General features: G+C 47.0%; 4 non-coding genes and 1 pseudogene across 4 annotated transcripts; 3 read left to right on the forward strand and 2 right to left on the reverse strand.

Annotated features, from left to right (window-relative positions):
- Positions 1-3,785: 3,785 nt before the first annotated feature.
- Positions 3,786-3,857, reverse strand: trnah-gug (transfer RNA histidin (anticodon GUG)). Its single transcript has one exon. It is a non-coding gene; the product is annotated as a tRNA-His (tRNA).
- A 640-nt stretch (positions 3,858-4,497) lies between these two features.
- trnav-cac (transfer RNA valine (anticodon CAC)) lies at positions 4,498-4,570 on the forward strand. Its single transcript has one exon. It is a non-coding gene; the product is annotated as a tRNA-Val (tRNA).
- A 616-nt stretch (positions 4,571-5,186) lies between these two features.
- Positions 5,187-5,258, reverse strand: trnad-guc (transfer RNA aspartic acid (anticodon GUC)). The gene has a single exon. It is a non-coding gene; the product is annotated as a tRNA-Asp (tRNA).
- A 6,698-nt stretch (positions 5,259-11,956) lies between these two features.
- Positions 11,957-12,075, forward strand: LOC148632099 (5S ribosomal RNA). The gene has a single exon (XR_015934475.1). It is a non-coding gene; the product is annotated as a 5S ribosomal RNA (ribosomal RNA).
- A 1,643-nt stretch (positions 12,076-13,718) lies between these two features.
- Positions 13,719-13,837, forward strand: LOC148632100 (5S ribosomal RNA; annotated as a pseudogene).
- Positions 13,838-21,506: the final 7,669 nt, after the last annotated feature.

Here is a 21,506-nt window from a genome sequence, read left to right on the forward strand (position 1 = left end):
GAGACACAATGTAACAGGCTCTCATAATCCCGAAATACAAGAAATTTTACTGTAGCGTTTTATAAATTTGACCCTGTGAACATTGCATGTCCCTCCTTCCTCATTACCAAAACATCTCAATGTCCCGGCACTATGTACATTTGTAATTACAACACTTCACTGTTTCATTTATGAGTTGTGACATTGTGAACATGGCATGTTAAAGTATATAGAAAATCTAGATCAGAATAGGCTAAATGCAATTCCTAGTGATTTATCATTTTCTTACTTTCTAAATGAAAACAATATTTTTTCAGTGATTATGACACTTCAGTATGACATAAAATATGCTTCAATGACAGAATAAATAATAATAATAAATAATCATGGAAAAAATACCCAAAGTGGACATTCATAGTTGTGATTATAGAATGTTAGATATCGGGTGGGTAGCTGCGTCAGCATGCGTAGGCTGCAAAGGAACAAGTAAAGGACTATTCCTGCTGAAAAGAGAAGAAAAGAATCACAATGTTTCGGCTGTGGAGCCTTCTTCAGGTGTGAGAAAGACAGGGCAGTAAGCAAAGATAATTTTCTTTTTATCTTTGCTGAATGCAGTTTATCGCTGATGACAACATCAAAGACATTAAGGACATTAAGGAGTTTTTACGGCTAACAGCTCCACATCAACTTCCTTTCATAACTTTCATAACTAACCTCATCAGATCCTTCAACTCTTTTCTTGGGTGAATATGGTTTTCTGGGGAGTTGCGATGTTGGGCATACAGTAACTGGACATTTCCCGGTAATTCTGACACCTGTTAAGCACTCGCATTTCCTGCAAATATTAAAATGGTAAAGGTTTCGCTGAGAAATCCAATCGACCTTTGCGAAGACAATGTTTACATCGCAACAGAAACCTATCCTTTGGTGGACTCAAACCACCGACTTTTCAGTTAACAACCGAATGCGCCACACAGACGGAATGGTGGGTTCGTGTCTCACATCACAACTTTCCGGTTAAAAAAAAATATTTTTTTGCCAGCTGGCAATATTTCTTCTGCACTGATAATCAAGAATTGAATTTAATTTCTCGCAAGCTGTGTGAATTTCTTGAAATACAAGTTTTCCAGAAAGGAAATGAATACATGCATTTAACGAAATCAAGCCCTTTGTGATAGTCCGAAATGGTACGTTATGTACCACAAGATAGAAAAAAAAACATGACTGGGATTTTAAGCTACTGTACGTGACCTATGGTACCAGACCGGGGTAAAGTTAGCTTGAAGTTCGAAAACGATTTTGGCACGCCTGTAGCGTTTACACGAAACCTCTTAGAATCGCGAGAATACTTGCTTTGTGCATAAAATACATTGTGAATGCTTTCTCAGCCTTTACTTTTTCGTTTATATTACATTTTTTGGACCAAGCACGAATATTCTTTTGTCCATATCTTCGCAACGGAAGCACAGAACGCCTTCAAACCAAATGCATTTTAAAGACCACGACGTGGATATTTCCACAGCCTCTACATCAAAGTATCAGTGAGCTAATTATCTTTTTTTAAACCTCCGGTTTTTCATCGATGAGTAATTACGCACTAACTGGAACCCGGGGGACCGCTGTATACACAAGTTAACAACGCGAGAAATACTGTTCAATACGGCTTCATGCGAAAAACCCGTATATGACCATAGGAAGCATAACTGTGCAGTCTCCAATTACCCAGACTGTAAGCACGGGAATAAAGCTTTGTCTGAATTCTGAAACCCTTCCTTTACGTCCTGTTTTCATTCAGGTAAGAGTCAACTATATGCAAAATACTACTGACAGCAAGAAGATTAAAATATTCTTTACTCAGCAGCTTATTAAAAACAGCTCCCATGATGTTCAAACCGATTTTTTACACAGAACACTGACACAGCTTTGCGTTCTGAATCTCTTTTTCTCGTGTGTTTATTTAATGTGGCACAATGTACTGGGATAGGGGTATTCTGTTCACAAACCAATAGCATTTAAACCACAGCACCCACAATGCTGCAAGTAAGTGTTTTGCACACTAAGCAGAGAGCGATGTCTTCCTCGTTAGTATAGTGGCAAGTATCCCCACCTGTCACGCGGGAGACCAGGGTTCATCAGGACATGCATTGAAGTGAAAGCAGGATGCGCTGTGACATGCACTGTGCAGACCCGCCACACTAAGAGGTGAGTGGGTCTGTTCGATCACAGCGCTAGGCGAATCCCTAAACAGTGTGCGTGCAACAAACGAAACGGGCCTGTTTCCGCCCGGTTTCGATCCGGGGAAATCGGGCCCAGTAGTGGCGGGATCTGTACAGTGCATGTCGCAGCGCTTCAATGTGCTTCCTGATGTCCTACCCCGAGTGCAGAAAAGACAGCATCCACAGCAACAACAGCTCAGGTCTCTGCACAGGAGCTAAGCTGCCCTCATCTCCTCTGCTCTGCGGCTCCTGCGGAGTGGAGTCCTGCCTGGAGCCGTGTTTGCAGGCTGTGGCTCCCCGCGCCCTGTCTGTGCGTCATGTCCAAGAGCTCCTGGGAGGAAGAGAGAGCCCTCCCACTCGGGGGCTTTTCCACGGTCTGTGTGAGGAGGGGCGGGTGTGTCCAGTAGCTTATCGAGCGGAAGCCTGGGGCGGCGGAGAGCTCTGATCGTGCAGACCTTGAGGTGTCACCTCTTTGTCTGCTTTCCCGCCCCCCCTCCGCCCAAGCTCTGCTCCAAAGTAGCCCGTCAACCCCTCACACCTGCACTTGTCACAACCTAAGGTGCGGTCATGAGACACCCATGGGGTGTCGTTCTGTTCTTGCTAATTGTTTCCTGCCTTTCGCAGGCAGGAGTCAATGCGAGGAAGATGCGCTGGACAGAGCTCAGAGGGCGCAGCTGGGTGGCTTTCCTTCTGAGTGACGTTCCTGCAACACTCTCCCGCTACTCTTGGTGCGCTCATGCCACAACACAGGAAGGCTGGAGCAGGTGGCTGTGGGCTTTGCGCACCGCCGAAATAGCTCAGTTGGGAGAGCATTAGACTGAAGATCTAAAGATCCCGGGTTTCGGTATTTTGTTTCATCGCGCCCTTTGTTCCTCTCTCCAGCGCCCCCTGCCTAAAGTGACGCGTCCCTTTCTCAGCCCGAAACGCAAGCGAGACACCAGCAGCGGTCCCTTCAGGTTTCCGTAGTATAGCGGCTAACACGCGAAAGGTCCCCGGTTCGAGACCGGGTGGAAACAGCCTCGTTTTGCACGCTCCTGTACTTCACAGAGGTCTTGAGCGACCGCTCATTTGTTCCCAATGTATTTCCGGTGCCTTCGTGCACTCTTGTACCAAACGCACGTTCCTTCTGTACGCGGAGCCGATCATTTGCAATTGGGCTGTGCCGACAGACCAGGACGAGCTCTGTCGGCTCAAAAGCAGCGCAGGACCTGCAAGAACAACAGAAAGATTAGCATCCAGCGGGGGCCTCTTAGTGAGCCCAAGAGCTCATCAAGAATCGGCTCCAGCAACAGGGCTGGGCGCATTGTTCCATTCTCCGCCCACTCTCGGTGTAAACAAGTCCCTCCTGGTCTCTGCTTCAAATGCACTTTCCTGCGTTTGCTTTGGTGTAACTGGCTTCCCCTGCATGGGCGAATGTGAAGAAGATCCTTAGTAAGTCATTGAAGAAAACCGAGAAGAGGTCGGAGTGGCCTCTGTCGTTCATCAACGATCCAGTCAGGCAGTACTCCTCTGTAAAGCGCCGTTCGTTCACATCGATTGGCTTTTTTTTGCCTTCATTCGTGCGAGTAGTAAAAGCAGACGCCCCTATTCTGCCGTGACCCGGATTCGAACCAGGGTTGTTGCGGCCACAACGCAAAGTACTGACCACTATACTATCACAGCGAGTTACCGAGACACACGCGGCAGGGCGGAAAGGGCTGTGCTCTCTTCGTGTGACATAATTCGGAAAAGTCCTGACAACTCTCTTGCGTGTTTTCTCATATTTATGTAGTTTGCTTGCATGATGCCGGGAACAGCATGGTTGTTCGCTGCCATATAGTCTAGCGGTTAGGGTTCCTGGTTTTCACCCAGGCGGTTCGACTCGGTTTTGCCTCCTGCTTTCCAAAAGATCAGCACCGTGTACGAAAGAGACGCATTAAAACTACTCGAACGTGCAAAACGTGCGAGAAGAGGGGGAGCTTGTTTCCAACCGAAACTTCTCGCGTGTGAGACGAGCTGATCATCGCTGTGGGAGGGTTACTCAGGTAGACAGGGCTGACCTTCGGCAATAGGATTTATAGTCTCCAAGATGATATTTGCACTTTCTGGAGAGGCGATTTTCTCCACTTCAGTAGCCCGATTTCGTCGATTGCGTGGAGAGGGCTGTAGAATGTGGCGCCGCCTTTCCTGCTCCGTCCATGACAGGCGTGCTGGTCTCTGGAGAGAGAGCACGGTCCATCAGCGCACTCCAATAAAGGCACTGGAAGCAGCTGAATCGCATTGGTGAAGCTCAGCGCTGGGCCGCTGGGCACGTCTTACCACCGTTTCCGTAGTGTAGTGGTTATCACGTTCGCCTCACACGCGAAAGGTCCCCGGTTCGAAACCGGGCGGAAACAGACATCTTTTGTCGCCAGGCACAAAAGGGGATTGGGGGTTCGCCTAGCGTTGTAATCGAACAGACCCACTCACCTCTTAGTGTGGCGGGATCTGCACAGTGCATGTCACAGCGCATCCTGCTTTCACTTCAATGCGCGTCCTGATGTACCCCAGTCTCCCGCGTGACAGGTGGGGACAGGTGACAGGTCCTATACTAACGAGGAAGACATCGCTCTCTCCGACCCCCGGCATCGTGTCCCGACCCACCGTGCTGGAAGCCGACGCGTGCTGTGATTCCTTTACGGAGCAGAAATGACAACCGAGGAGCCGAGAGATCATTTCAGCATTTCGCGTCTGAACGGAAAACATAAACGACCAACTCGGAATGACTTGCCTTTGACGCTTCTCAAAGCGTTCTTTGTGCATCGAACAGACCCACTCACCTCTTAGTGTGGCGGGATCTGCACAGTGCATGTCGCAGCGCTTCCTGCTTTCACTTCAATGTGCTTCCTGATGTCGAGTCGTGTGCCGTGCGGAGGCTCTGAAAGCGAGAGCAATGAAAAGGTGCACGACGCTGTGAAAGAAAACAGAGAAGTGAAAGGCAGTCATTTCTCTAAGGAGGTGAAAGAAAAGCTACTCCCCGTCGGGGAATCGAACCCCGGTCTCCCGCGTGACAGGCGGGGATACTTACCACTATACTAACGAGGAAGACATCGCTCTTTCCAACCCCCGGCATCGTGTCACGACCCAGCATGCTGGAAGCCGACGCGTGCTGTGATTCCTTTACGGAGCAGAAAAGACAACCGAGGAGCCGAGAGATCATTTCAGCATTTCGCGTCTGAACGGAAAACACAAACGACCAACTAGGAATGACTTGCCTTAGACGCTTTTCAAAGCGTTCTTTGTGCACGACGACTGCGCCGACTAGCAGATACAAATGGGTTGTACAACTTTGAACTAGCAAATGGAAGAGGGCTAAGCCCCCTCTCTTTTAGCCCAGGTTCGATCTGTCTCCCAGAATCACCAGGGTGCACGCACACACACCCGTGCCGTTGAAGTGCTCTGCTTCATTTCTAAGGGCATCTCAACATTCACTCCTACCCCGAGTGCAGAAAAGACAGCGTCCGCAGCAACAACAGCTCAGGTCTCTGCACAGGAGCTAAGCTGCCCCCATCTCCTCTGCTTTGCGGCTCCTGCGGAGCGGAGTCCTGCCTGGAGCCGTGTTTGCAGGCGGCGGCTCCCCGCGCCCTGTCTGTGCGTCGTGCCCAAGAGCTCCTGGGAGGAAGAGAGAGCCCTCCCACTCGGGGGCTTTTCCACGGTCTGTGTGAGGAGGGGCGGGTGTGTCCAGTAGCTTATCGAGCGGAAGCCTGGGGCGGCGGAGAGCTGTGATCGTGCAGACCTTGAGGTGTCACCTCTTTGTCTGCTTTCCCGCCCCCCCTCCGCCCAAGCTCTGCTCCAAAGTAGCCCGGCAACCCCTCACACCTGCACGTGTCACAACCTAAGGTGCGGTCATGAGACACCCATGGGGTGTCGTTCTGTTCTTGCTAATTGTTTCCTGCCCGTCGCAGGCAGGAGTCCATGCGAGGAAGATGCGCTGGACAGAGCTCAGAGGGCGCAGCTGGGTGGCTTTCCTTCTGAGTGACATTCCTGCAACACTCTCCCGCTACTCTTGGTGCGCTCATGCCACAACACAGGAAGGCTGGAGCAGGTGGCTGTGTGCTCTTTGCACCGCCGAAATAGCTCAGTTGGGAGAGCGTTAGACTGAAGATCTAAAGATCCCGGGTTTCGGCATTTTGTTTCATCGCGCCCTTTGTTCCTCTCTCCAGCGCCCCCTTCCTAAAGTGACGCGTCCCTTTCTCAGCCCGAAACGCAAGCGAGACACCAGCAGCAGTCCCTGCAGGTTTCCGTAGTGTAGCGGCTATCACGTTCGCCTAACACGTGAGAGGTCCCCGGTTCGAGACCGGGCGGAAACAGCCTCGTGTTGCACGCTCCTGTACTTCACAGAGGTCTTGAGCAACCGGTCATTTGTTCCCAATGTATTTACGGTGCCTTCGTGCACTCTTGTACCAAATGCACGTTCCTTCTGTACGCGGAGCCGATCATTTGCAATTGGGCTGTGCCGGCAAACCAGGACGAGCTCTGTCGTCTCAAAAGCAGCGCAGGACCTGCAAGAACAACAGAAAGATTAGCATCCAGCGGGGGCCTCTTAGTGAGCCCAAGAGCTCATCAAGAATCGGCTCCAGCAACAGGGCTGGGCGCATTGTTCCATTCTCCGCCCACTGTCGGTGTAAACAAGTCCCTCCTGGTCTCTGCTTCAAATGCACTTTCCTGCGTTTGCTTTGGTGTAACTGGCTTCCCCTGCATGGGCGAATGTGAAGAAGATCCTTATTAAGTCATTGAAGAAAACCGAGAAGAGGTCGGAGTGGCCTCTGTCGTTCATCAACGATCCAGTCAGGCAGTACTCCTCTGTAAAGCGCCGTTCGTTCACATCGATTGGCTTTTTTTTTGCCTTCATTCGTGCAAGTAGTAAAAGCAGACACCCCTTTAGGGAGCCTGTCAGCACCCGGCGTTTTCCCCTTCTGTAAGCTCTCCATAGCCTCTCAGCTCTTCTACTGTCAAATCCCCCTCAAGTACTTCCCTATCTTCTTCACTCAAAACGTTTTCTAGCTTTGAGGTAAAAAAATGAATTTCTTCATCCTTTACCTCTGTAGAGCTGTACAGTCTTGAGTAGAAGTGTCACGCCCTCTGCAGCCAGAGGGCGGTCCTTCTATGTCCTATCCCTAGTTTCTGGTCTGCTGTCCTTCCTGTCCCTCTCTTTCCCTTGGCTAAATATTTCAGGGTCTTGCACTCTGTCCTCGCTCAGCACTGACGTTCGGATGTCCTGAGACCCGCCTAGCACCAGGGCGCCCCACGTCCGCTCCCTGAGGGCACAGGTTTCTATACGGCATTCCTGAACTCTTTGCACTAATGAGCCCGGGCCTTTTTCCCGTATCGCCGCTAAGCATATGGGTCTTTTTCCGCCCTCCTGCTCCCCACGGTTAGTCCCCTTGGACGTCCGTGACAAGAAGGCCTCGATGCAGGAGAGGATAGCACTCGGCTCTGTTCTCTCTCTTCCCTCCTCATCAACTACACTTTCCATGACAGAATTGGAGCCTACCACTTTCCTGAAAAAGAAGCAAGTACACTTCTCATTTTCTTCCAAGAACTGCACTCTGCTTCTTAACAGCACTCCTCGACTACTTTCTTCCGCTATGCTCCGGACATCCTTTTTTAAAAGGGTGATATCCTCGAGCACATCGAAGCCACTGTCTCGTGTAGAGACGCTGCAGCTGCCTCTGTTTCCTGGCTAGCACTCTTCTCCGTCTGGCAGCAGCCTTCCTTCCCTCAGCCATGAAAAAGGCCTTTGTCCTCACCTTCACCTCCTCCCACCACTCTCCTACTGACTCGTACAGACACTGCAAGGACAGCCACTGTGATAGTTTCTCCTTGTAGCGGGATACTACCCCCTCATTCTCTAGCAGCTTTGTGTTGAGTTTCCAGAGGCCTGGGCCAAAGACAGTCCCGCCCTGGAGTTCCACTCTACACCCTAAAGCCTGATGATCTGAGAAGAAGACAGGCTGAAGAGTGACCCCAACAACTTTCACTCTCTCTGAGACAAAGCAATAGTCAATTCTGGAGCTGCTATTCCTCCCTGACCATGTATATCCTGCTATTGTGGGATATATACATCTATATGTGTCTGAGAGTTTAAAGTCTTGAACTAAGTTTTGCAGGGCCAGTGAGCTGGAATCCAATTTTATCGGAGAGCTAGACTGCCTATCTGTGTGCTCTAAGATACAATTAAAATCCCCTCCCACTATCACGTCTGTGCTACATAACAATAGGGGAGAGAGTGCTTTGAGTAGCTCCACCCTTCCTCCAACGTCAGTAGGACAATACACATTGATTAGACGCAGGTTAACGGTCCCCCATTCCACATCCACACACAGCAACCTGCCATCTATGACCCTCTGAATACTTTTCAATTTGAATGCCCATCCTTTGAAAAGAATGGCCACGCCAGAGGTTCTGTTGTTATTGTCCCCTGACCAATCAGAAGGCCCTTTATCCCACCTATCTTCAAAGCTTTTATACCTCTCTTGATTTACTTCTTTTTCTTTTTCTTCTTACCAATTTCCTGCCAGCCATCCTCTGAATGAGCCTTCATCAGGGTGGCAGCAGTAATAGCGTTCACGGAGTCCATTTCAGGGAAGGGGGTAGAGGGAGGGGTGGAGGGGTTCCAGCTGTCCCCATCACCATGCTCTCCTTCCTCCTCGCTCGGGGAGAAAACAGAGTCATTTTTCCTTTTCCTCAAGTCCAGCTCCTGGGAGCACTGAGGGGAAAGGGGTGCAGCCGATGCACCAGTCTCCTCTTCCCCCTCACCCACCAGCTGCTGCAGATCCTCCGTGATGGACTGGCTGGACCCGCTCCACCGGGAGGCCCCACACTGGCCCTCGTTCTGAGGAGCAGGAGTGGGGGAGGGGTCCTCGCTGTTCTCGGGGGTTTTCAAACCCTCGTGCTTGTCTGGTGCAGTCTGCAGTTGTGGGGGCGTAGTGGATTTCTCTTCCACCGGCCCCGGAGCCACAGCAGGACTGATCCTGGCTGGAGGCTGAGAGTCTTTGTCCAACAAGGGTTCTTTGTTTGACTTGTTATTTGCTTTGGATTTTCAGGCCGGTTTGGCTGAAACAAGCACTGCCTCATCCTTTCTCATTTTGAGTTTATTGGCGTAGGCGTGAGGGCAGTTCTTAAAAACGTGTCCTTCCAAGCCACATAAATTGCAATTTGGCAGCATTGAACAGTCAGAGGCTAAATGTCCCTGTTTGCCACAGGTCATGCAGCATTTCACAGTGCAGGACGATGCCAGGTGTCCCACAGCACCACAGCGCTGACACACCTTTGGTTGTCCCACATAAAAAACATAGCCATTGCAGGCGCCCAGCCGGATTGTAGAGGGCAGGTGCCTTAAGCCTCCATTTACATTGTCCGGTAGCAAACGAACCTCGAATTTCCTTGCTCCTGTTTTTATACTGTCAACATCTCTAACCTCAGTTCCATGGTGGACAGTGCAGTACTGGTTAAGCCAGGTGTGAATGTCCTCCGTCTTTGCCAGATCCGAGAACATAACAACATGCACCGTTTTCCTCTCTCTCTGTGTCAGAGGCTGCAAGTTGATCTTCTCAAGGGCAGGAACTTTCCCTCTTTTTGCCTCAAACACATCCACACATCGTTCAAACAGAGAATAGGTAGCAAAAACAACCTCAAATGCTTTCTGACCTGGGAGAGCGAAGATGAAATCCAAGTGCCGAGGTTCAAAGCCAAGTTCCTTCTGCAACACTTTTCTGCTGAACTGCATGCGATCCATGAAGAGGTCATCCAAAAGCTCAAAACGCACAGCATTCTTGCGGGATCCAAAAGTTGCCATTTCGTAAACTGCAAAACAAACACTGCTTCCACAAAACAAGAAAACAATCCAACTACTCCACCTACAGGATGATCAAGGTATCTCCCCTGCCAGGTAAGTATAAGTTATATAAGGCCCTGCAAGCGGCCCACAGCCACAGCACAAAGCGCGCAGCCTAGGCCAGCTACTCGCCCCACAAGCCACTGCCTCCTGCTGGGCCCACTCTTTCGCACACTCACACGCCACACTAACACTCAAAAGGGTGGGCAAAACGAGAAAACGAGCGCGCCGTTTCCTACACATCTGCAGTCGCCAATGCGCATTCGCAGCATGTCCCGGGATGCAATTTGGCCTCATTTGCATAACACCAGACCCACAAATCGCTACGCAAGCTTGCGTCGTGTGCCTGCCACACACCGAACAAACACCGGAGCCTTTTAAGCAATTTCCAAAAAATGGGCCTGCTCGCCTGCCCACAAGGCTCCGTCTCTTACCCGCTCTCCAGAGACTGCTGCCTTCTGTGCTGTTCTCTCGGCACCGCTGCAGCGCACACAACTCCTGCAGCGCGGGGAGAAAGTTTCCACGCTCCGCCGCAGGGAAGGCTCGCTCCGTGCGCACATGTCCTTTCAATGCCAGTTCAACAAGTGCTCCGCATTAGCAGCGTCGGGGCTCCGGCGTGTCGCACCTCACCTCACCTCGCACAGCCCCCTCCTTGAATGTCTGGCGCTGGGCATGCCCCGCTCTCCTCCACCTTATCTTATCGCGTGTGACCACCGACAATGGCCACAATGCCGGGGAATGGCACCTGTAAAGTGTTAATTGGGGCACAGGAACAGCCCGTCTCGTCTCGGGGGCCAGCTTTTAAGACAATACAGCAAACACAGCGGGGCGGGGGAAGTAGACGACACGACACATGCAGGTACATTCAGCTCCGGCGGGAACGAGTCATTTGTCGGTCTTTTCAAGTGCTGGGAGCCGAGTAATCCTTCGCTTGTATCGTTTCTCCCCGGTGACTAGATCTCACCCTGCGACTCTCGACTGGGCTCACCCACGGCAACCCAGCAGGTGTGAGCCTAGCCGGCACCCGGATGGGAGATTCCCCCCAGAAAAGCTCAGGTTGCTGCTGCTCCTACAAGAGGTGTGACTGGGACCAGTAGGGAGCACTCACCCTGCGGTCTGTGTGGCTTTCTTATGCCCCAGCATCCTGATGGCGACACTCTGCTGCACAAACAGGCGCCGTCCTTCGGGGGAGGCATAAAACCCAGGTCCCAACCCTCCTTGGCCATTAAGAAATACCAGGGCGTCTCTCAAAAAGAGACTCCGGGGGTGTCTCTCTGGTGTTAGTGTTCCCCTTTACCAATCAGTCGGGGTCTCCTCCTAATCCCCGTCTCATATGTAACAATCAATGACGAGGCCCCCCTGTCCCGCGATATTGTACTTGTCTCCTGGCTGCTGGCTGGCGCCGTGAGATTTAGTACTCGCGCAAGAGACAGGGGGCAGAGCGCGAACGCGGTCCCCCGCCCCCCACAAAGTGTGCGCTCCAGGTTCCCTCTCGGGGCTCTGCAACACAGCGGAAAGGCAGCGAGAAGGAGCCTCTTGCTCTGACGCCGCAAGGCCACAAGAGTGCGGAGGCGCCATGTGCCCGGCCGACGTGTTGGACTGGTGCGCTTTATGTGCTGAAATAAACACGCGACAGCCCAGAAATGTTTTCAGAGTGCTGTGCACTGGAGGTTTTTGTCTTGTGAAGACTTGCCTTGTGCTCCTCCGTGCAGTTTGTTTGTTCTCCTCAAGTGCGGGACAAGCCAACACAAGGGAGCACATTCGCCAACATCCAGGTACGCAATGCGATTTGGAAAGAGGCTCCTTTCCAAAGAGTTGCACACGAACGATCCTTCAGTCCTGCTCGGGGGGCACAGAGCCCCAGCCACACACAGCTTCAAGTAGCGAGTTAGGCACGATGGCTTTTCCTTGTGGCCACACCACCCTGAATGTGCCTGATCTCATCTGATCTTGGAAGCTAAGCAGGGTTGGGCCTGGTTAGTACTTGGATGGGAGACTTCCTGGGAATACCAGGTGCTGCAAGCTTTTGCTCTCTTGGCCAGCAGGGATCGCCGTTGGTGCCGTAGGCTTTGGGAGGAAAACCTGGAGGATGGAAAGGTGATCTATAGCCTCATCTCTAGAAATGTTTTGTTGCTATGGCATGTGTGTGACCCATATAAAAAAAAACCCGTTTGTAAAACGAATATCGAAGCTGCCTCTAAATCTGCAAATGAAGATGAGTCGATAAACCACTTGTTTTTCGTATAACTATACATATATTCATTTATTACTGATTTCATTCATTGAGCACAGATACAATAGAGGTACAGCCATTCACTGTTTGATATGTCTGCACTGGTACAGAACCTAGCAATCAGAAAACGGGTGAAACTGTCTTGAGAATTAGCATACAGTACCGAGGCCCCCATGACCAAATAAATTGGCCTTAATAATGCAGACTACAGCAAAACGACTGACTTTGAAAAGGGAATGAATGTCCGGAAGAAGTAGTGTAACCAGCTTGAAATGCTTCTCTGGACCTCTAACTAAAAGAAACCGGGAACCAGCAGTGGCTTTCGAACTGGGATCCTATCGCAGCACGTGGTGTCGTAACTCTTCCGTATCTGATATTGGACCAAGCACATCAGGGGAGAGCGCGAACGCAGTCCCCCACTACCAGAAATTATGCAGTAGAGCCTCGCCCTGGGTGAATCGATTTTTTAAGAACTTTTAAAAGTTCACAAAAAAATACAGGACATCACAAATTAGAAAGCTTTACATTAATATACATACTTAAAACAGTATATATGATCACATCTCATTACATTTTGACATGGTACCAGTTACATAGCAACAATTTCTTTTTTTCTGGTGTAAATCACATTCTTTACTTAAACATGATAATGTTTTTCACAGTTTCTTGAGATATTGACCTAAGATCTCTATTTCCCACAGATTTTCTGCTTCCTCCCTCCTTTCTCTCCACAGATCTCTGAGGTAATAGTTCTCTCGGGTGATGAACAGGGCCAGGCTACCTGCTGCCTTGACTGGGACCTCGATGCCTTTGAACAGCCCCATGGTCCTCACTCTCCACAGGGCGTCTTTCCCACTGTTCACCACGGCCCAGATCCTGTCAAACACGTCAGGAGGAAGTTTGACAGGAGAGATGCCGTTGTAGCGGCAATGCTTGTTAATAAGACAGAATTAAGCGGTGGTATGCTGTCCTAAATGAGGCCCCATCTCACCCTCCATCTCTGTGGTGCTTGTGTATTAGCATGAGCGTTTTTTATTCTGATCAGGAACAGTTTTACAAGTCCGCAAAGGATCGAGGAAAGGTTTATCGCCAGCTGAAAAGAGACACAGCGCTTCGGCTGTGGAGACTTGTTCGGCTGGCGTTCTGGGAGTCGCGTTTTTCAGAATTGTATTGAGATCGTTTTCCACAGAGCTCAGATGTCAAAGCACAGCAGCAGCTCTCCACAGCGATCCTCTATAGCGCCCTTTCTCCCGCAGCTCCGTCCTCATTGGAAGGAAGCAAGAGTGAAAGGCTGAAGTGAAATAGAGCGGAACGAAGGCAGTGAAGAGAGAGAACGTGGTAAGAAGAGAAAAACGCAAGGGAAAAAAAGATGCGTCGTAAAAGAGGTGACAGAGCTGTCCTCTCTATAAGAAGGGTGCCAGCGAGCCTTGCTCTCGCTTACGGCCACATCCCCTTGAGCACGCCTGATCTCGCCTGATCTCGGAAGCTAAACAGGGATGGGCCTGGTTAGTACTTGGATGGGAGATCTCCTGGGAATACCAGGTGCTGTAAGCTTTTAAGCACAGGAGGCGCCCTATCCCCGTTCGCTCGCTCATTCCCCTGTTCACACGTGCAGTGCGGCTTGTCCGTCTGTTTATTTGTCAGCTTTGGCGAGATACTGGTGCTTGTGTATTAGCGTGAGCGTTTTTTATTCTGATCATGAACAATTTTACAAGTCCGCAAAGGATCGAGGAAAGGTTTATCGCCAGCTGAAAAGAGACACAGCGCTTCGTCTGTGGAGACTTGTTTGGGTGGCGTTCTGGGAGTCGCGTTTTTCAGAATTGTATTGAGATCATTTTCCACAGAGCTCAGATGTCAAAGCACAGCAGCAGCTCTCCACAGCGATCCTCTATAGCGCCCTTTCTCCCGCAGCTCCGTCCTCATTGGAAGGAAGCAAGAGTGAAAGGCTGAAGTGAAATACAGATGCAGCCATTCAAAATGAGCGTTAAAAACCCGCGGTTCAGTAACCAACCCGCAGGGCACCGTAGGGCACCGCGGTAAGTGATTGGCTGGCCAAAATGACCGACAGGGGCACTCGTGGTGCATTGGTTGGTAGTGAAAAGATTTAATCATTTAATGTCTTTACTGTGCACGTTTCAATACGCTTAGTTTTGAATATTTATATGGAATTTTACCACTAAAGGGAAATTTTAGTAGCTGAGCATAAAAAGAAGAGGAGCATAACGCATCTGAAGGTCATAAACGATATTAATTTAGGAACATAAACATTACTGTATGTACATAAACTGTACTGTGTATGGCTGGTCTTGATAGTTTAAAGAAAAAATACACACCAGTCTTCCATTTCTCCCTAAACATTTTAAGCATGAAAGTTTTATGAAACGGTACCCAAACATGTGATTGCTGTATAGAATGAATTTTAATTTTTAAAAATTATTTAACACGAAAATTAAGCTGTCAACCGTTGCTACCCAACGCAGAAACACAGCCACTAACTAGCAAAGAGAGGACATTAGCTAGCCAATATGATAAAGAAATAAATGATTATTTTGTATATTTCTTTTGCACATTTATTTGAACATTTCCATCGATTGTACAAGCACTTGGAAACTGTCCAATCCCTAGTTCATCAAGCATTTACCGGTCTGGCGCCGGTCTGTGTCTTCTAGGATATAATGCCAGCGAACTCTTGTTTTTATGTCCACTATAACTACGCTGGGCAAACATTCCAAGGTCAAATTCTTCCAGCACGGGGGTACCTTTAAAGCGGAGACGACGGCACCAAATTTTTTTGGCGCGCCTTCTCTTTTAAGCCCTGGCCAAATATGAAGACAGTACGTACAGTTATAATTCAAACGGAATTAAAAACTACACATCCCAGTTACCATGGTGGTGCTTGTGATCATTGCGTTTAACCAACGAAACAGGGCGAAAAATTAGTCACATGACTTTGGGGCAGAGTTTCGAAAGCTTAACCTATCAGCAACAAAGCGAAATTTACACGATAGGCTACCTCAAACTGTCAGTTACACGACTGTGTATGTCGCTTAAGACACTCCTATTTGGCATTTTAGTTATGGAGGCGAGAAGACGCCCCCCCCCCCCCTTCTCTGGGTGTCTGATTTGCCGCCATCTTTAACTGTTCGGTGTCCGAATCGGAGTAGCTACGCGTACGAAATAAAGTTAATCCCAACTACAAAACATATATTTTTGTGGTAAGAGGGCGCAAAACATCAGTATTTACTGCTATTAATTACTGTACGATTTATAGTTGAAATTTGAGCCTAGATATAAAGTTAGATATAAAGTTAAAATCTCGACAAAGCAATGTAGGAAATACAGAGAAAATAAATCCTTTCTGACATCTAAAATCAGTTTCGATCAAGGTCTCTAAAACGAGAAAAGAAAACGAGGATTTTCGGACGGCAATTACGCTGTGTTTATATAGAATAACTGATTTATGAGCAATCTAATTTCTTGTTCGTTTAAAATAGTGAAATGTCAGCTGCAAAAGATCGCACCAGAAACAGCACTCTCTCTGCCTGTCATAGACGTTCAGGAAAGGCTGAATGAAGTCATGTCAAGTACAATAATTCGGTGATCAATAATAACAATTGTAGGACAGTATATAAGGAGGATAAGGATTTTGAAGTTGACTCGAAATCTGATAGGTAACCAGTGCAAGGACTTGAAAACAGGTATAATGCATCCCTGATAGGATTCTTGCTGTCATATTCTGAACATATTGAAGATTGCTCAGTGTGGATTTAATTTCCCCAGTGAACAGGATGTGCATTTATTAATTCTAGAAAAAAAGCCTTTCTTGATTTCTCTAGTTCTTAGTTTCTCTAGTTCCCTTTAAAATAAACTATTATTCCACAATGCAGAGTATTACATGGCCAGTATTTACACATGATATTTGTGATTTAAATAAATTAACACAAGCAGCTTTTGGAGATTTAAGTGTTGGCTGAGTTATTGCAGGATAAAAGACTAGAGATGTTGGCAAGAAGAAGATAATTTGGGGAAAGCTGAGGAATACACTTATAACAAGAACACTTCCTAATGGGGTTAGGCATACTTTTGATGAAGATGATGAAGTTAACAGACTATATGTTTACATAGATACTGAAATAAGGATTGTATTTTAGATGATGTGTAGTTGCTGGCATTGAACTGTGTGTTGGATGCACATGAATTGAAGGAATGGGCAAACATAGCTGATGCGGATCCACAGAGCCAGCATATTAAGATGTTTATAATCAGAGGCAATTTGTTTAAATAACTAGGTATGGATACTGATGTGCAAGAGAGGTGGAAAGGCTGTTTCCTTAAGCCAGCACTATAAGATATTTTATTCCCAGTGAGATGCTGCCATTTCATAGTGGGTTTCTAACACTGTGTATAGTTCCATCCACACAGTGCCTTTACTTCCATCCATTTCTAATCTCTTTATCCAGTACAGAGGATTTGGAGCCTATCCCAGTAAGCAACGGACACAAGGCAGAATACACCCTGGACATAGCGCCAGTCCATCACAGGACAGACAGACACAAACACACACACACCAGGGCCAGTTTTCCCATAAACCAATTAACTTACCAGTATGTTTTGGAGTGCGAGAGGGAGTCATATCACACATATGGAGAAAAACCATGTAACCCGGAGAGAACATGTAAACCCCACACACACAGGATGGCAGGAATTGAACCTAGGACCCCAGTGCTGCAAGATAGCAATGCTAACCACTTCGCCACCATTATAAATGGATGGATATCTTAGTTATCTTTCTAGTTCACAGGTTTGCATGCATAATTTAATTTTGAAAGCCACTGAGACATCAGGTACTACTGTTGTATTTATGAAAAAAACACAAAACAAAAAACATACTAACAACTGTGCCATCCTACTCCTTAGTTAATACATTTTATTTTAACATTGTTAGAAAAATATTTTGAATTATATTTAACCCTATTTTTTCTTTAGTTTTGTATTTAACATATTATATGATAGTCAGACTTAATGTACATTTGAACAATGAAAATATATTTTTACAAGATGCGGGGGAAAGTGCAACAGCTTATTACAGTGCTAAATTTAATATTATTGATTGCTAATAGTTTATGCTAACACCTAACTTTCTTAATTAGATGTATTTAAAACAGTGAACTAAGTGTAACATACTATTCAGAAATACAATCGAAAATAGTTTTCTGGTGTTTGTTTGGATGAAACGTTTCTAAAATGTATAACGTAACAAAATTAAAGACGATTTAAATCTGTAATCTTTCCACTTGTAATGTCATTAGACAGAACAACACGTTTCTGGTTTGTTTTAATTAGCTAGTAATAGTTAGTAGTTAGTAGTTTTAATTTAATTAGTATTGCAATTCGCACTGATTCCCTTGCGAAGATATGGACTTAAGAATATTCGTGCCTGGTCAAAAAATGGCATTAAGCACTTAAAATTTATATGGTTAATAATAGTAAACTGTAACATGCTGTAACAAGATCGGTTAAACTGCGAAGAAAATGCTTTCAGAGAAAATGTTTCAGGTGTGAAGAACATAGATCTCCAATGCAATTTCAACCAAACCTGTTCCCACACACCCTGCCCCCACTACCATTAGAATATACACAAAGCACTGAAATCTTTCGAGCTAATGATCAAGTGACCCGAGAGAGAGCGAGAGAAACACCAAGGGGTGCGGAACCAGGGAACTATTTACATGGAAAACGGGCGATCTCCCCAGACTCCCCAGTCCGCCCGTTTCACTGTTACCTGGATACCTCTTTATTTAGAACTCACTAACACTGATTTTTAGTTTAGAAGGATTCAAGTAGGGTTTTAGATGAAAGGCAGCGACCTTAATCAAGCCCAAATCATAATTGAACCCATTCAGAGCCTACATTACATTTTAGCGTTTCATTCTGAGCAGAAGACCCTCACACCTGAAGAAGGCTTGCGTTTTCTCTCTTCTCTTTTAAGCATGTGTACGATGTGTAATACAATTACAATGTGTAATTACAATGCTGTAATACAATTTGAATCGTATGAGGGTGGGGGGGGAGGGGGAGGTGTCTTTCGCTGGAAATCTCGCCTGCTTCTACTTTACGAGTACAACCCCCTCTCTGCCGGAGTGCTGGCTGTGACGAATTAAACCGGTTTCACAGGTTTCAATCACAGACCATGTGACATGGGAGTCAGGAAACTAACACACAGCGCCACCGGATTTGATAACGCTATAAAAACGCTATAAAATAATGTGACTAGGCACAGAACAAGTTTACAGCACAGTACAACATCACTGAAGTCAACTCCTAGGTACTGTAACTGTCGTGTGGATATTTTCACAATAATCAGACAAAGGTTTAAGCATCGCTTGTTCTAGATAAAACTGCAAAAAAAAAAAAACAACAACCCATAATGTACTTCTTTGCGGCTCTGTTTGCCCAAATCATATATTCACAACGTGAAATTTAGAAAATAATATTACGTAACCAAAATCTGCAATATGGAAACAGAACCTGTGTAATTGTTGATAGATGATGTACTCGTAACATTTTTACAAGACGAACTACAACATTTAAAAAATGACTTGTATGTACTTGATATCTCTAATCAATCCACGGCGACATTGTTAAAGCAGAGTCCCAGTAAAACGAAACTAAAACGCCCTGGGCATACCGTTTCGCGCTTCTTATTAGTTGCTCAAAAGTAATTTGACCGTATGAAATGCATAATATAAACCTAGAAACATATACGTGAGCAGTATTTACGTACTGTAGTATCGGTGTTAAGACATACCTCTCAAATACTGTAAATCAAGTTAAAAATATCTCAAGACCGATTCTGGTCATTATGAAACCATGTTTCGTGTATGTTTTCTTTAAAGTACCGAGACCAGCCATATACTGTATGTTTATGTTCCAAAATTAATATCGTTTATGACCTTCACACGCGTTGCAGTATGCTCCTATTCTTTTTATGCTCAGCTACTAAGATTTCCCTTCAGTGGTAAAATTAGATATGAATATTCAATACTTAAACGGGCACAGTTAAGACATTAAATATACATATACATACTGTATACAGTACAGTTTTCATACAGTAATATGTCTATGTTCCTAAATCAATCTCTTTTATGAGCATGTGAAAGGCATGGTGAATCGATTCTCAAAAATTACTGTACTTTGCATGATTGGAAACAAATGCGTGATTGCGAAATGCTGTGGTGTTACTTTTACAAAGACGGTCAATGAAAAAAAGAATGTTGACCAGGGCAATACTTTGAGTTTACACTTACAGCTTGTCCAAGGTCATTCATTATTAGTACTATTAGTAATATCTTCGTTAAAGACTTTGATGGCCACAGCTCAAACATGAGAGGTTGAGCTTTATTAGCTCCACCTTGCCGAAATTCAGGATACTATTATTTTGCTTGTCATATTATAGGAGAATTTATGGTAACTAGCGGTATTTACCGGTAACTTGCGGTAGACTGCGTACAGCGTACCGGAAAATAATGCGGTATCGCCCACGCATTTTGAATGGCTGCATCTGTATGTCCCCCAGCTCTGAGCCCATTGGGCCTGCTGGTGTGACCAGAGCTGCAGCGTCGCCATGCTGGTGGGGGTCAGTTCGGCTTTTCTGTTGGAATGAACAGGGGGGTTACATGATGGTGCTGTCTGTGGTCTGGCTGTCCTGCTGGTCTGGATGAGGGGTGCGTAGTGTGGTGCAGGTACTTGTCCCATCCTGCTCTTGGTCCAGGTTGGAGGGTTGCACTGATTCTGAGTCTTGTTAGCTGGTATGGATGGGTTTGGGGGTGTTGATACCAGAGTGGTCCAGGGGGGGTGCAGGTGTCTCGGGGGCATTCTTGTTTTTCTGTGAGTTCAGGTTGATTCTGTTGGTTTTGCCACGAATCTCCCTCACGCAGGCAAGCGCTCCCTCATTCCTACGAGCTCTCCCCGTACCAAACGTGCACGTGTCAATCAGTCCTCTGCTTAAACCCTCATCTGCCCCCCGGTCATTGCTCACGATTGAGATTCTCTCCCGGAGCTTATGTACTAACTACACCTTTGCCTTACTACGACTTCTCCCCTGGACCTCGACCCCGCTTTTCCGACTACCGCTTTAGCCACTCGATTTTGTACCTTCGCCTGTTTTACGCTTTCTCGGATCCTGACCCAAGCCTGTCTCTTCGTTTACACCTCTGTCTACCGACGCAACTTCTACGCCTTCCCGGACTCCGACCCCTGCCAGTACCTCGACTACGCCTTCGCCTGTCGATTCTGTGCCTATGCCTGTACTACGCCTTCCCGGACTCGGACCCCTGCCTGTTTACTCCGATTATGCCTGTGTCTCACGCCAACCCTACCAAGGGCACCGCATTGGATCCCTATCCTCAGCAGTCAGCCCCTGCGTGACAGGTTCTGAGTGTCTTGGTTACATCCATTTGTGTGTATAGATGAAAAAGCTATTGAAGAGCACCCCAACACCCCCCACCCATCTCGGTGGAAGTTGCCATGTTCAAAAAATCCTAAAAAGATAATTAAAGTTGCACACAACAAAGCATGACTGTGAAAGGTCAGGAGGCCTGACTAGTGAGCACAACACTTGATTACAGTAAAAAAAATAAAGAAATGTTCTACAACTCAAAGCGAGGTTGTATAAGGTTAGGTGAAATGTCTGGTGTAAAACACCTGGTTGCAGCACTGTGGCTGTTGTGCTTGAAGAGCTATTGACTCGTGAATAGCACCCCCCTATCCCCATGTACCGCCTGTCTAATGGTGCCATATTGAAAACCTCATAAAAAAATAAAGAAAGGGGCCACAGCCACAGCAAGGTTGCATAAGGTTAGGGGGCCTGTGTGGTGTGTAAAACACTTAGTTTCAGCAGTGTGGCTGTTGTATTTGAAATTCTATTGAGCCATGAAGACGACCCACCTGTCCCAGTGTATTACCTGTAGTGTTATCTTCAAAAAATCATAAAAAAATAAAGAAAGGTGCCACAGCCACAGCAAGGTTGTATAAGGTTAGGGGGCTAGACTGGTGTGTAAAACACTTGGTTTCAGCAGTGTGGCTGTTGTATTTGAAATGCTATTGAGCCATGAAGACGACCCCCCTATCCCAGTGTCTTACCTGTACTGTTATCTTAAAAAAACCAAAACAAAGCTGGGAAAAGTCAGAGGACCTGCTTAGTGTGCAAAACACTTACTTGCAG

The sequence above is a fragment of the Lepisosteus platostomus genome, unplaced genomic scaffold (assembly GCF_059453375.1).
Source record: "Lepisosteus platostomus isolate fLepPlt1 unplaced genomic scaffold, fLepPlt1.hap1 Scaffold_66_H1, whole genome shotgun sequence".
Lineage (NCBI taxonomy): Eukaryota > Metazoa > Chordata > Actinopteri > Semionotiformes > Lepisosteidae > Lepisosteus > Lepisosteus platostomus.